Source organism: Pleurodeles waltl, chromosome 4_2 (assembly GCF_031143425.1).
Source record: "Pleurodeles waltl isolate 20211129_DDA chromosome 4_2, aPleWal1.hap1.20221129, whole genome shotgun sequence".
NCBI lineage: Eukaryota > Metazoa > Chordata > Amphibia > Caudata > Salamandridae > Pleurodeles > Pleurodeles waltl.
The window spans coordinates 724456202-724472636 of NC_090443.1; the positions used below are offsets into that span (position 1 = coordinate 724456202).

Sequence of the window (16435 nt, forward strand, 5' to 3'; positions counted from 1 at the left end):
TTGCATGGTTGAGGTAGTGTTGCTCTGACCAGGGCATCTTTGAGATTTCTTCCCCGTTTGTAAGAGAATAAAGGCAATTTCCTTAGTAGAGATGCACCCTTCTAGGAGACCCCAATGTTTTATGACAATCTTTTTCAATTCACTACTCACTGGACTGAATATAGTGACAGACAATCCTATCAATTGAAGTGTCTTTCCTGCATGGTTCAAGTAAAGATTCCCTGTGATTGTACCATGCCCTCTTTCATGCTTTTCTCACCAGATGTCTAGGGCCTCTTTCTAAAAGTTTCTGTATGAGTATGTATGATTCCTTAAAACAGTCACATTTCCTAGTGCAATTTCTGCGCATTCGCAGAAATTGTTGAAAGGGTAAATTATCACCTTAAACTCCAAAGTTCTTTCTTTCCTCAACTCCCACCCTTGGATCTAGAAATGGGATGCTAATATTACTTTGTTCAATTGTGAAAGGTATGTCACTTGATCTGGTATTGAGCCATGTGTGAACCTGGTGTAATTGAGCTAGATTACCTCTCCAGATTAACATCATCAACGTATCTACACAAACTATTTGGCCAACAAAGGTATTTTCAATAGAAAAGATCTGTTGTCTTCCATAATCAGCTATACAGAGATTTGCTAGATCTACAGTGAATCCAGCACTCCTAGCCACTCCCTTCACCTAAAATTAAAAAAACAGGTGTCAAATAGAAAAAAGTTTTTAGTCGTGGCGATTTCCATCAACTCCACCAAGAACCAACTAGGTAACTGTACAGGCTGGGTTGTTCACGTGTCCAATAGCTCCAATATTACTCCCAGGGCACCCACCCGAGGAATATTTGTATGCAGTGATTTCTACATCAGTGGAAGCAGGGAAAGGCATTTCCTCTACCATGGTGATGAAATGCATATGGTCTCTAGTATATGAATCAGTCAGAGGTACAAATGGTTTCAGAAGCAGATCCAAATATTGACATATTGGTTCTAGAATGGAACCACATCCAGAAACAATGGGCCTGCCAGGTGGTTTGTCCATCAGTTTGTGAATTTTGGGTAGGTCATAGATCACTATAATTCTCAGTTCTTCTTTCTTGAGAAACAAATGTTCATTTCTACTGATAAGCCCTTGTTCCAAACCTCTTTTAGTCAATTGAGCTATCATGATCTATAACTCCACCGTTGGATCCTTATTGATCTTTTCTATAGCAAGTCGCACCACTTAACTGAGTCAGAATTTCACTTCAATAGTCAGTCACATCCTGGATGACTATCCCACCCCCCTTGTCAGTGGCCTTAAAAACCAATTTTGTGTTATAAATCAAATCTCTGATGGCCATATTCTCATTGTAGGAAAGGTTATATTTTATATAGTTACCCTCCTTACCTAGAGTGTCTAAGTCTTTTAGTACCATCTTCCAAATGTCAATATCTTTCTTGGCCTAGTGTGAGATGGAGGTATGAATGTAGATGGTGGTCTCCAGCCAGTTACATTTATTTGGGGTGGTGATGTCCATCCCGCAAAGTAATGATTCAATCGAACTTTCCTAAAGAATGTCTGCATCTCTAAATTGACCTCAAAGAAGTTGGTCCTTCTAGTCGGGACAAAGGCAAGTCTTCTGTGGTTTTCAGATACCTCTGCCTCAGACAGCTCAGATCATGAGGCACCTGGTCCGAGTATAGCAAATCAAGCAGGGTCTGGATACACAGATTCCAAGGTTTTTGTAGCCAGAGGCCAGGGAAAGAGGGGAACCCAGAGAGGCAGAAGAGACCGGAGAGAGAAGCAGGACCCCGAACAATCACTATCAGGAATACCACAGGGAACAGCAGACGAGGAGTACTAGAAATTGAGTTCCTGGTTGGCTATGTTAGGTACCTAAGCCAGACAAGAACCACACCTCTAGTCCGGGCGCGGGAGCTAAACACCCAAGATAATCACTGCTCACCCCCTAGGTAGCTTGGCACGAGCAGTCAGACGTATCCAGAGACAATGTGTAAAACCTTTGCACAACACTAGTGACACAATGAATACACCACAAAGGAAACTCCACAACAAGTTATATAAAAATATACTGTATTTCACAAAACATCATTAGACCAAAAACAACATAAATCAGTAATACTCTGCTAAGCAAGCAGTTGTCAGATTATCATCATTATGAATGCCAAATAAGGAGAAACATTTCCACATTGCATATGCCATAAAACATTACATACCCTCTCACTGTATACCACATAAATCCTAAAATAAAATTATGTTCATCACCACAATCATGGCACCGCGACAAGTACCTCAAGTCGGGTCTGAAACGAGTAATACAATAACCACACTGAGGACGAAACGGAACACAGGCACGCCATACATGGTAATCACCAACACGGTTGATTATATGAGGCGATTGAGCACTTGCGCTCCTTTGGTAGGCTAATTAGTGGATCTCCGTCCACTATGTCGGGACCAGGAACTCCTGTCCTCTGGTTGCATCAGGGCCACAAAAATGGCCCCCAACAGGTTGGGGCTTCCGGTGAGGTTTCCATTCTGTCCGGAGGATTTCGACCCAACACAACAAGGCCCCTGTGCTACCCTGGGGGGGGGGGGGGGGGGGGGGAGGGGGGGGGGAGAAGAGAGAGCGAGAGACTGAGACCGAGACTGAGTGTGTGTCTGTCTGTGTAGGGAGGGAGAAAAGCCCACTCCATCCTTGTAGATAGGAATACCTCTCCTGATCTCACCTCCCGATCTCCCCACGGGTACCTCTCAGCGAGGTGGAAGCCCACGAGTCCACACTGCGGCCACCACTGGATTCAGGGAGCTACTCTGGAGGTTGCCCCCTTCTGACGGCACAGATGCCCCCCACTCCAAGGCAGAACCGGATGATACCCTCAGGGAAGCAGAGAGTGCAGAAAACACTGCTGCAGGGCCACGCTAGAGAACTCCTCTGGTCCCCCGCAGTGGAAGTACAATTTGATGTCCAGTGGGGCTTTATTCTAGCCTCAAAACAAGTCTCCAGGGCGGACTCTGCGTCCCGATTGTAGTGGGGAACAGCTAGAAGGATTCTCCACTGCTTGCCGCTCTCACTCAGGTTGGCATGCGTCCATCAGGGTGTACACCCAGTCTGTTCTATGAATAACAAAAGGCATGTCCTATTGCGCCCACATCTGCACAGGTTAGGTTGGTGGTCCGCTGGACCTGGCGCAGCTCATCCTAACCAGGCCAACTCTTCTTTACACAGCTTGTGACTCCTTTCCAAGGGGGGGGGGGCATGCTGTAGAGAGCACTCTGATGGGCCGTCCGGTAGCTACACTTGCGAGCAACCTGCACTCTCTGGAGGTACGTTCGCACTGGGTGTAAAAATATTGGAAGGCACAGCACTTCCCAACACGCGATAGGGCACCAGTCCCCGTGGTGATATCAAGCGCCCCAGCATGTGCTGCAGGGAAAGATAAGGCACTCACTTCATGCTTCTTTTGAGCCAGAGGACACCAGAAGGCGAATCTCTTCTGGATCCTCATAGACCCCCAGCTTCAACGCAAACAGGGGTGGGGGGGCAGCTTACCCGCCCCTAGAGAACACTGGTGAGGGCACTCATGGGGCAGCAGGCAGGCCAGCGCACAGTGGCAATCGGCTAAGCTGCGGTCCTCCAACCACCTAACAATCAGTAGGAAGCAGACCAGTCGAATAGGGCAAGCAGTCCAAGAGGTGGTTCCGGCCTGGCAGTACAATAGTTCCCTGGTGCAGTCCAGCAGTCCCTCTGGAAGTGCTTCAGTCCCAGTCCCTAAAAGTGCTCTCAAATCAGGGGGGCAGAGCCCTTCTACTTATACTCAAAAATGCCTTTGTTCAGGAGGTAACTTCAAAGGAGTCCTTTCAAGTCAAGCATAACACCTTTTTAACCCAGCCCTGTCTCCAGACATCAAAAGGGGGTAATCAGTCCATTGTGTGAGGGCAGGACACAGCCCATTCACAAGTAAGGTATAAACGACCCTCCTTCACCCCAGCCCAGGAAGACTATCAGTATGCAGATGCCTCTTCTGTCACACCCAGCCCCTCCTGTGTGAAGTCTGCTCGAAAAGTATACACCAAGTGGCGCTGTCACACTGCCCCAGACATGGATTGGAGTCGGGATGCAAAAGCACTAGAGTTGTAAGCACAGAGAAATTAACACTTTCTAAAAGTGGCATTTCTACAATGGTAAAAAACAAATCCACCAACACCAGTAAGCAGCATTTCTCACTACCATTCCAACCATACCAAACATGCCACCCCACCACTCGGATAAGGAATTACCACTCAGCGATATGAATAGGGCATTCCCAATGCACTCCTATGAGACAGGCCGCACTCACAGCAGTGAGAAACCAAATACACTGTTTGTCACCACTAGGACAGGCCACATAACAGGGCACGTCTTACCTCTTTACCTATACAGCACTCTGCCCATAGGGCTAACTAGGGCCTACCTTAGGGGTAACATTTGTAGTAACAAGCATTTTAAATGCAACGAGTCTCGCATTTGCTCGAGTTGGAGCTATTAGCGTTGTAAACTCCTAACCTGACTTTTCTTGCCACACAAATTAAAAGAAAAAAAAAACGCAGCGTGATCGCACTATGTAAAATGCAGCTCGATCGCGCTGCGTGTAAAATAAACAGATAAAGTAGTCCAGAAACCATGCTGAAAACATCAAGCCTCGTATGTTTTTAGTAGTTTACCAGTGCTGTGTAGGTGGGCTAAACACCGGAAAAGGCATGATGTATGTATGCCTTTCACAAATTAAAGCAAGCGGATATTAAAAGGCAAGCCCACAAACCAATGAAAGTGACTGACTTGACATGGACGTGGTTGGAAGCCCAAAGAGATTACAGCATGAGACAGAACGCTTTGCGCTCGCCCATAAAAAGGGAGTTCCAGGCCTGGCAAGTAAAATTAGATGCCAGGTCCACGTGATAGTAAATTGCGCATGCAGGCCCTGCAGTGGGAGGTCTGAGACAGGTTTTGAAAGGCTATTTCTGTGGGTGGTGCAAGCTGCGCTACAAGCCCACTAGTAGTATTTAATTTATAGGCCCTGGATATAAGGGATACCACAGGTCAATTAAATAAGCCAATTAGGAGTATGCCAATCATACCAAGTTTAGAAGGGAGAGTACATGCACTTTAGCACTGACCAGCAGTGATAATGCACCCACAGACCTACAGCCAACAAAAAGGTCAGGAAAATAGGAGGAGGATGGCAAAAAGTTTGGGGGATGAACCTGGAAAACGTCCAGGTCCAACAAGGCGTCAGCAATATTCTTGGTAGAAACAGGGATTACACCAGGACTGTTGGATATCCCAAACACACCCACCAATATGGCCCCAATGTTTAATCTTTTGAAACACAGGCTGCCTTCAGATGAAATATCAGTACTGAGCAGAGGACTTTCCTTTGTCCAGACTACAAGAATCAACTTCTTCGAGGTCAAATTAGAAGATTCTTTAGTTTGCAGGAGGAACACCACCACCCCAAATAGATGTAACTGGCCTGAGACCACCATCTACATTTGTACCTCCATATCACACTATGCCAAGCGAGATATTGATGTTTGAAAAGATGGCACTAAAAGATATAGAAACACTAGGTAAGGAGTGTAAATAATCAAATAGTACCTTACTTACAATGAGAATAAGGCCATCAGAGATTTGAGGAATAACACTGAAGTGGTTATTAAGACCGCTGGCAAAGGGAGTGAAATCCTTACTCAATTAAGTGCAGAAATGTTTAGAAAGAGGCTACCTTAAATGTCTGGTGAGACAAGCCAGAAAGAGGGTGTGATACAATCATAAGGAATTTTTACTTGAAACACCCAAGAAAGACACTTCCATGAATGGGATTGCCTGTGTCAGTACATTCAGTCCAATGAGTAATGAATTGAAAAAAAGATTGTCAAAAAACATTGGGGTCCTCTAGAAGGGCACCACACTACTAAGGAATTGCCTTTATTATCTTACCAACAGGGAATAAATCTAAAAGATGCCCTGGTCAGAGAAACACTACCTCAACCATGCAAAATGACTCTTAACACACTGTAGGGACTCTCAGGAATAGTGGGACACTTCAAATGTGGCCAATGTTTGGTATATAGGCTCTGTCAAAAGACTTGCAAGTTCACCTATAGAAATGCAGATTTCACTCTTACAGGTTTCAGCTATTGCAATACGCAATATGTCATCTATGCGATTTGGTGTCCATCTCAACTTATCTACATAGGCCAGTCAACACAGAAGGTGAAGTGCAGGATCCTGCAACACAAAAGCAGAATAAAAAGCGGCAGTCTTACTGATGGAACATTACCAGATGTTTCAACATAACAGTGACAATTTAAAGTGGCAAGTGGTTGAGCAGGTTTCAGTTGGACCACGGGGAGGGGATAAAGAAAGTCTTCTCTCGAGAAGGGAACTGTTTTGGATGGACAAGTGCGATACAGTGACTCATGGTCTGAATACTCTTGAATACTGGCGGCAGGCTGCTTTTAAGTAAGTGGCCCCGGCCTAAAAGATTTTGTCCAGCACCAGCAATGCTGTATTGAGAATACATGTTTCTGAAAGTTTGTCTAGTTTTGCACTATTTTATGCATATTATATGTTTGTTTCAATCTGAAACCATGCACTCACAACATTTGTCATTATCACAGGCTTACTAGCAACAATTAATCATTGTGCATTTCTGTTTACAATTTTTTTTTAGCATAACTGTTTACGGATTCTCACTGTACATGACAGCCTAATGAGCGTGCAGTATAAATATATCTTTTCAGTGTTTTTGAAGTGGAATTGATATATCCTTTAAGTGAAAAAGACATTCAAGCACGTTATACATGTGCTTTCCACTATAACTACAATGTATTTACCTGCATCAATCCCACAGTTAATCATTTTACTCTGCAACCTTTGCTTTTTTGAAGCGGTTAACCAGAGTATGTTTTCTGGACCTCACCGCATAGGGCAGTCAGTGGAGAGTATAGTAATCACAACATTTTCTTTCAAAGTTGATGTCTTCCCTCACTTTGATAGTGTCAACAAAATGTATATTTGTTTGGAATCCTATTAAGGCCTGTTTTTACTTGTACTATGTTTTTAAGAAACTTCATCCCTTTAATCAAGTAGGGTTGGCGTCATTCAGGCATCCTCTCGTGCATGTTGCACACAGGCATGGTAATCGTTAGGCCTGGCACCCATGGCATGGTTTCCCCTGTCTTTTTGCCTCTGCCTCCAGACTGTGTGCTGGATTTAAGTTTTTGCTGGTTTTGGTACTTTAGCACTGATCAGCAGTGGTGAAGTGACCAAAGTGAAAGTGCTCCCTCTGTAAATTGTGACTATGATTGGCATATATGATTAAATAGTAAGTCCCTAGAATAGTGCACTAGAGTTGCCCAGGGCCTGTAAATCAAATGCTACTAGTGGGCCTGCAGCACAGATAGCGCCACCCACATGAGTAGCCCTCTAAACATGTCTCAGACCTGCCATTGCAGTGTCTGTGTGTGCAATTGTAAACTGCTGTGTCACCATGGCCAATGGACCCACTTGCCAGGCCCAAACCTTTCTTTCTATTACAAGTAAGTCACCCCTAAGGTAGACCCAAGGCACCACCATGAGAAGGGTGCAGTGTATTTAAATGGTAGGGTATTTACTAGTGTGTTTTTTTACTGTCCTGATAGTGAAATACTGCTAAATTCAATTTTGACTATTATAAGGCCTAACTCGCTTATGAGTTAACCTGGGGATTGCCTTGAAATATCTTAGAAGTGTAATTTCCCATTGGGAGCAGATAGAGACTTGGAACTCACAATTTAAAAACACATATTTTGGTGAAGTTGTAAGTTTGAAAATGCCACTTTTAAAAAGTGTGCATTTTCTTGCTTTACCATTCTGTGCCTCTGCTTGGCTGTGGAATCCACGTCTGGGTTAGGATGACAGTTGGCTGTTTGTGAATTCACTCTAGGCAGTTACACAAAGGGAGCTGAGGTGTGTCCTGAATATCCTGATGGGTCTTCCTAGACTAGAGTGGTGGGAGGAGCCGATACCTGCACCTGAATAGGCAGTGCCAGTCCTCAAACAATAGTCTCCAACCCCTTAGAGTGTCTCTGGGTCCAGGACAGATTGAGGCAGGGTATTGTGCACTACAAAGACTTTCCTCTGAAGTTTGCCTACTTCAAAGGCAGAAATGAGTAAAAGTATTGGACCCAGAACCTCAGACTTTTAGGACACTTCTGGATCAAGAGAAGCCTCTGCCAAGGAGAAGAGCAGAAGGTATGAGTGCTTTGCTGGGTTGGCCTGCTGTTGCTGCTTCTGCTTTAAAGAGGACAAAGAGTAGACTTTGCGGTGTACTCTGCTTGAGAAGTTTCTCCAAGGGCTTGGACTGAGCTTGCCTACTGTTAAGAAGTCTCAAGGACATCAAAGACTTCACCTAGCAGCCTCTGGGCTCGCTTGCTGAGGACCCTGACTCACCAGGCGGTCCCCATTCCAATTCCTTTGCCCTTGAGAGTGAAATCTGGCCTAAAAAAAAGAACCACCATGTACACCAACTCTGGATGACTCTAGGACTGACGCTGCTGCCCGACTCCATGTCGCTGCCTGCACCCAGTGCCGTGGTCCCCGCTGAAGTGCAACGACTGACACCTCTGGCTCGACGCCGCTGCAGCGCCGTTGAAGTCCCACGACATCTTGAGTCTCGAGGGCGGTGCCACCGACATCCGTGACACCAGACTCCACAGTGGCGCCTGTAGCCCTGTGGCGTGATTTTGAGAGGTCACCTCTTCGAATCTTGACCCGCTGGACTCTTCTGCCCCACCTCTCCACCTAGCCTCCGTCACAAACTGACGCATCACCTCTGTAAGGAACCGATGCCTCACCTCCTGTGTAGCAGCACAGGACACTGCACTGGCTCCAGCGACGCCTCACCTCCCAGACTCCGTGCTACGTCTGACTTTGCCTCGTTTCCCAAGTAGGCCTCCAAAAATCATAAAATTGTTAATAGCTCTGCAGGTCGAGTAACTTGAATAATCTACTTAACAATAATGTACTTGACCTGTAAACGGGTCTCAAATAATTTATTTTACAGAGTTGCCTATTCCTTCATTCTCACATATATGAGTGCACCTTCATACATGTGAGTTCAGCATTTCTGGTGTACAAAAAATTCTTGTTTGGTTAAACAGACTAAGGCCCAGATTTCCTGCACCACGAATGCGTCACTTTTTTCAACGCATTGGCGGCGCAGGCTGATGACCTATATCTACAAAGCCAGGCAAAACCACTTTGCCTGGCTTTACATGGTCTTGTAGATATGGAGTAAGACAACACAGCGCAAGTCGCTGAGTTGCCTTACTTTGCGTTAGGGAGGCATTTTGCAACACCCATGGATTTTGACGCATTCCCAGATTTACAAGGTTTTGTAAATCTGAGAATACGTCAAAACCCTACCCAACTCCAGTGGCGGTGTAGAAGTAAAGCAACGGGGAGAAATACCTTTATTTCTCCCCATTTTTTCCTCCTTCTGTGTGCTGCATTCTGAAGCACACATAGAAGGAGGAAAACTTTTCTTGGGATTGTTTTTGTGCCAGAAGGTCTCCTTCCTGCACAAAAACAATCATCTCCGCAACGCAGGTAGCTTGCACCATGGTGCAAGGGTGCCTGCTTTGAGGCACAGCAGCAATTTGTGCACCAGCGCAGGGGAAAAGGATAGGAATGCATCCTATCTCATCCCTGCCCTTTTGTTTTGACGCAGCGCCGCAAGGCTTGCAGCGCTGCCCTGCGCCAAAACATTGTAAATCTGTCCCTAAATGTTTGCTCAGTGTATAACAAGAATCTAGCCTGCATACAGGGTATACATGATCCATGACTTGCCTTAGGTACTAATAAGCATTGCCTTTGTTGCAGAAGTATTTCCCAGTTTATGTTTAAACAAACACACATTTTCAATAAATATTTTACTAAAGCATGATGTGCGAGCACACTATCATTTACAGACAGTAAATTTCCAAGAAATGGCCACAAACCTTCCTACTAACTTGTAGCTTTACTGACAAAACTAAGTAGTGACTTAATAATCTGTGAAAAATGGGTTTCATGAAACATATCTATCATTTGCACATCACCAAGTATAGTGTTCTTATTTGTATTTATCCTATTAAAATATTTTTTATCATCACACTGAAGAACAAAAAATTGTCATTCATAGCTACTGGCATGTATTTTGAAATGTTTGTACAGTTGACTTGGTTATTTAAATGTTGCGTGTTAGGAAAAACCCACCTAGCCTTTTTATTTCAGTTTTTACAGCAGGTGAGACAGGTCACCTTAGACAACCCTGGAACTCTGCAGTCAGAATGGACAAGTGATTTTTCAGAATGGAAAAGTGTCTCTGAACACAGAGCAAATGTAACAAGAACATGATTTAAAGGCATCTTAACTTTCTGACTGAACAGAATATCTGTTCTTTGTCAACTCACCAGAAAGGGAGAGTAGGTCCTAAAAATAGCTCTATATGCTAAAAAAAAATAAAAAATGACTCACCATAGCAAGTGGTCAAGTAGATTTTTCGAGCCCTGTAAGGTACTGTACCTGGGGTCTATGCGACTCCGTGACTGGCTCCACCCTCCTCGCGAGTGGCGTCAGGTTGTTGGGAACAACTCTATCGACGACGCTGTGATAGCCCCAGTTGGAGCTATTGTCTTTCTAATTGCTTTTATTAGGATTTAATCTTTTAAAAATTATATCTTTGCTTGTGTATGTTGGATTTTTGTTGTTTTGGTCTTGTTTTACTAGAATTAATACTGGCTATTTTTCTAAACTGGCGTTGTGTCCATTTATAGTGTTTTCACTGTGTTACTGTGTGTACAAATACTTTAGACATTGCCCCTGAGATAAGCCTGACTGCTCGTGCCAAGCTACTAAGGGGGTGAGCAGGGGTTATCCTAGGAGAGTGACTCCCTTACCCTGACTAGAGTGAGGGTCTCTACTTGGACAGGGTGCAAACCACTGCACACTAGAGACCTCATTTCTATCAGTAATGTAATTAGCTGGCTCCAACTTTGCACCACAAGCTTTGATTTGAATCCACACAATGAGTTTTCCAGCCTTATTTAGCAGTCCAGAGAGCTCTCTGGTGAGTTTGCCCATCTATTTAGCTTCTGTTTGTCTATGATTGCCCTATAAATTACTTTTACATTGGGGTTTTGACTTGAGTAACAGGCACAATGACAACAGCCGGTTTGCATGAAACTTAGGCTGAGTTATCATTCCTTTGTGTGGTTTCGAGTCTCCTACAGATGCAATGTTCCGGACTCTTATTATCCATCCTCCAGCAGGGTACTGATAATTATAGAAATTAATCCCTTCTTCTGTTGTTTACCTTTAAGGAAATGTTTTTTTTAACCCAACTGACTCTATGCAATTGGGGCATATGAGTAGCTGTATCTGTACCAATGTTTTCAAATTGATTCAGTATATAAATGGGCAGATTGTAGAGAACTACCTACCCTCTTCATTTGTAGACTGTCTACGGTTATTCACAGACTCCTTCCCTGGGATTAATATTAAATATATGGGCGTTCGATGGACTTTTGACTTAGTTCTCTCTGACAATTTTTACCCTCAGGTAAGCGCAACCAGAAACAGATATCTCAGATTATTTTAACCTGGACTGATATTATTTTAGTGATTGTTTCTTCTTCTATAACCCTTTTAGTATTGTTAGAAGGACTGTCTTAAGCTCTGAGTGGAATACCCCATAGATTAGGAGACCACAGCCATAATACCCTCTGGTATGCTATACATTTACAAAACAGATGTTTAAAATACAGGATATAATGTCCAGATCCTGATATTCGATGTCTCGGTTTATTCAAGAAGTCTCCTTCTAATTGGCTGTCCTGTTGATGACCAGTTTCTAATTAATTTAGCATTGTGGGTCGAAATGTCAACAATTTTCAGATGTAGACTGTCTTTAATTGGAATGTGGATTTCTTGACACTTGGGAAACAAGTGTCCCTATAAATATCATACTATCCCCTTTCAGTCACATGTATATAGGATTGAATATAGCACCAGTGCACTATGTCACATTTGCACTGCGTCATCACTTAATAGGAGCACCTTTAAGAAACAGTAGTGAGTACTTGAATTTTGAGACTGGCTTTTGCTGAAATAAAATATGCATTTAAAGTATGAATGATACTTAACTGTGAGAAGGGTTCTTTTGACAGAAATTATTGCCATGGAAGTCAAAGGCTGCACTTCCTCCGTGGGGACCACTTGTGCCTATAATCCACACTACACCCAGGTCCCTGGGGTATGGGGTGCTTTTCTAATATTTTTCACCCTGCAATAGAAGCAGAGGAAATCACCTTATAAGGCTTTATGTAAGAGACTAACAACTAGTGTTCACCACTAGCCCTGAACTGTAGCATCCTACTCTCATAAACTTGCAAACACCACACAAAGCTTCCTAGAGTGTTCAAACCTAGACTAAAACACAGTCACAGACACGGTCTTAATCCATCCCCATATGTAGAAAACAGAAACTCTCCTAAATGTAATCAAAGTAAAGTAGCCAGCTTCAGACTCAACTGCTTCAAAGACAGCAAAGAATTCCCCAGCCGGGAATCAAACAATCTGAAAGCAAGTTAATATCATGAGAACAATAAAGTCTCTCAGAGGCCAATTGAGGCAAATTCTTTTTATAACTCTAGACACGAATGCGTCACTTCCAAAAGTCTTACAATTCACCAAAATATGACCGGAAGAAATAGTCGACCTGCAACAGTTCACTGTGTTATAGCTTAGATTTTTGGGTGGTGCTGTTTTAGGATGGTCTGACACCTACAGGAACCTCCATAGAATCAAATTACTTCTACACCCCATGACCCATTTTAAACTCTCCAAGTGTCTCTGTATCTTTTATCAATTACAGGAACCCAAGGCCAATCAAGGAGCTCTGCAAAAGATCTGTGGAACCACCATATCTCCTGACATTCCAGAGAAGACGGTTGAACAACACCGACAACACCAAGGGATGCTCCTCTATGGCCAGTCCTAACAACAAAGCTTATCTTGTTGGAATCAAAAAAAATAATTTTTGATCACGGACTCCATTTCCCCGAGTACCATGCTTGCAGAACTAAAAAGGAAGTTACCAAAACTAACAGACAACTCTCCTTCTTCACTTTCATCAATACCCTCTGGATCATTCAAAATAAGAGAACGCAAAGCTTCTCAAAACCAAACCTGCTGAAAAGCATCCACAGCCCCAGCTTCTGAATATTACCTCCAACTGAAAAACTCCTCTGTCTTAAAGTCTGTTTGCCACAAATCCACAGTCATCAGGGCCCATTCTTCCACAATTCTCTTGAAACAATCCCTATCCAACATCCAATCGCTTAACTCTCTGAGATACCTCTAGTTCCAATCTGCAATCAAATTCTCCCTCACCTGTTAAATACTACTCTTTCAAAGATAGTTTGTGCTCTAAACAGACATCCCATTAATCATTTCCCAAGTATGAAAACTGCTGCCTTATGGAAGTCACTGCTGACTCACTGTGTATCTCCATCGAAACAACATTACCTTTCAACGTATCTTTAAAACTTTTAAACGTATGCAAACCTGCCATCAATTCCAATTTATAGGGAGATGTTTCTCCAAACAAGCATTCCAGCTACGATGGCTTGCATCTGTCTTCAAAACAAAATCCAGAGCAGTTTCAAAAACTGAAAAACTGAGGGGCGTGGCCAACAAGATGGCCAACTAGATGTGATCTAGAGAAGCTCTGGCGGCCAGGTCTAAATCAGGCTATCATCCCGCCATCAGAATAAGTTACCAACTACAAAACCAAACAGCCCAGTCACACCGGAGACCGCAGAACAGAAAGATGCCACTTGGGACCAATGGAAGGAGAGAAAACACCCGAGAGCAGTCCATGGTGAAGAGTGGGAGAAAACAAAGATGGCTGTGGAGGCACGGCTCAAAGGAGGAGCCTGTGACGCGCGACTGAGGAGCCGCTTCAAAAACAAAGGAGGAAGTGCGGCCTGACTCCTGTCGGGACAGAGAGAGGCCTTGCTGCAAAGAGATTCCAATCCCTCTCGCCCCCCCCACCTTCTTCTATGGAGACCCACCATCTACGAAGGAGGACACGTGGAGCTGGAGATGAGGGTCCCCCCCCTGGCTGCTGCAGATAATCACAGCCAAGTGACCGGGAGGTGAGGACGGAGGCCGCAGGGCAGCAGAGAAAGGTGCTAATCAAAAGGAGCTGCGAGACCTACTAGGTGGGAGGCCAAGAATGCCCGAATCCCGCAGTGCCGTGGTCAGCTGCACTGAGCCAGGAAAGAGGACCTGCGGCGCGGTCAGGCAGTGGGAGACAACCAACGGAATGCAGATGGGCAGATAAACTCATGCTGACCAATTGCATACCTGATAGGGGAACAGTGACTGCGACTAGAGAGATGGAGCTTGCTCACCTGCCCAGCAACCGCTGCTCTGGCAAGACATACTTCATGCCATGGCGCTGTGAGTACTCTAGGTAACAACCTAGCCCAATTACCGCAATAGTACCTGCAGCAATAGTAAGAACTCCTAGGCCCCGAAGACGGAAGCACACCAAGCCTTGCCCACTGCTTGGAAAGCGAGCTGCATGGGGAAGTGAAGGGAAGCAACCAGAGGCACCAGAGAGGCAAAATCCACTTCAGGTACCACACAGAAATGCTCACCACAGCTGTGGAGGGCACAGTAAACATAGTCTCTCAAACTAGCAAGCCCAGCTTGCACACAGCAGATTGAGGCCTCGAATAGATGAAGAAACCCAACAGGGATAGGCCGCACCGGCTGCAGGTCGTCCCACCCCTTTACACTCACCAGGAACTAGATTGTAACCACCTAAAAGTAATGGCCAAAGATCCGAAACCCTCTAAACACAGCAAGATGGATCACTATGCCAAAGCGATACACCCTCATGACTTCTCACAGGCCACAACATCTCCAATGCCTGACAACGCAGCTCTCCTATTGGCCATCCGCTGTTCTGGAGATGCACTGGAGGAGAGGATAGGTGAGTTTAGGTTGGAGGTCACCTTGTTACGCCAAGACCTTCGCAAGGTGAGTGAAAGGGTGACAACAGCAGAGAATTGGATGTTGGAGGTAGAGGATGAAACGTGCGAACTACGAAAAGCAGTTACGGACCTCTGCACAACAACTAAAGAACTCCAGTGGAAAGTAAAACATGCAGAAAAACAAGCGAGTAGAAATAATCTATGCTTTATCAGCTTCCCTGGGGGGGCAGAAGGAACCAATATGCCAGCCTTCCTGGCCCAATGGCAAAAGAACACTCTTCCAAATGGCCAATTTTCTTCCTGCTTTGTGCTGGAACGAGCTCATCACGCCCTAAGTGCCAAACCGCGTCTACTTACCTTTGTGGACCGGGACATGATCCTGTGAGAAACGTGTTGGTTGGGGGAGCTCAGATATAGCCAAACAAAAATCATGATCTTCCCAGACTATTCAAGGGAAGTGCAGAAACAAAGTTGCATCTTTGACTTTGTTAAGGACAAACTGAAAGTTCTCCAGTTGCAATATATGCTACTCTATCTAGCAACGCTCGAGGTTATTTTCCACGGCCCGGCTCACTTCTTTCAAACACCAGGAGGCATGGACATAGCTGGAGGAAAGACTGCTGGTGAGCTCTGCTTTGCCGAAGCCACTGCTCTCAATCTACGAGCAACCGAAGACACATGGACCTCCACTTGCTGACTCCGCAAAAGAGGTCGAGCACAGAGGCAATGACAAAGGAACACCGGAACCCCGATGGCTAGCGTACGACTTTCACAAAAAGTGGGACCCTCCTCGGATTCGGGGGATGAGCCTGTAGTGCCACGAGAAAGAAAACCAAACAGAGACAGCAGAACAATAAATTAAGACAAAAGAACACTACGAACAACTCCCCTTTGGACTTCAAGAGGAGACATCCACTGGTAGCTAGAATCATGGCGCTAGAACATGACCAGTGTGAGGCTACTCCTCCGGCTGACGAGGGGCCTTTAAATATAGACGGAGCAGGCAACTAGGAGATATGGGCTGAACATGGACTACTTAGCACTTAGTCAAACCATCCCTACTAAGTTGCTCATTAAGGATTGATTGAGGATATGCCATGAAGGATTATTGTCATTTGAAAAGTTAAGGTACTTATTGGTTGAATATGTAAAGGGTTATACATAGGGCTATTCCACCTTGTGGAGACTGGGGCTACAGACCTCTCAGACTCAGATACAGAACTGATCAAATGATGTGGTTCGAACAGAGGGTTAACCACTGGGGATTGAGGGGGGGTGGGGTCTTGGTTGTAGGAATGTTAGTTTGGGAAGTGAAAGGACTAGATGGCAGCACTAGTACACCACATCACCAGGTAGTAAGATGGCACA

At 44.7% G+C, this 16435-nt stretch overlaps 1 protein-coding gene across 11 annotated transcripts in view; it reads right to left on the minus strand.

Annotated features, from left to right (window-relative positions):
* ZNF644 (zinc finger protein 644) overlaps positions 1-16435 on the minus strand; it is a 641487-nt gene that overhangs the window by 540621 nt on the left and 84431 nt on the right. The gene's annotated exons all lie outside the window — the stretch shown is intronic.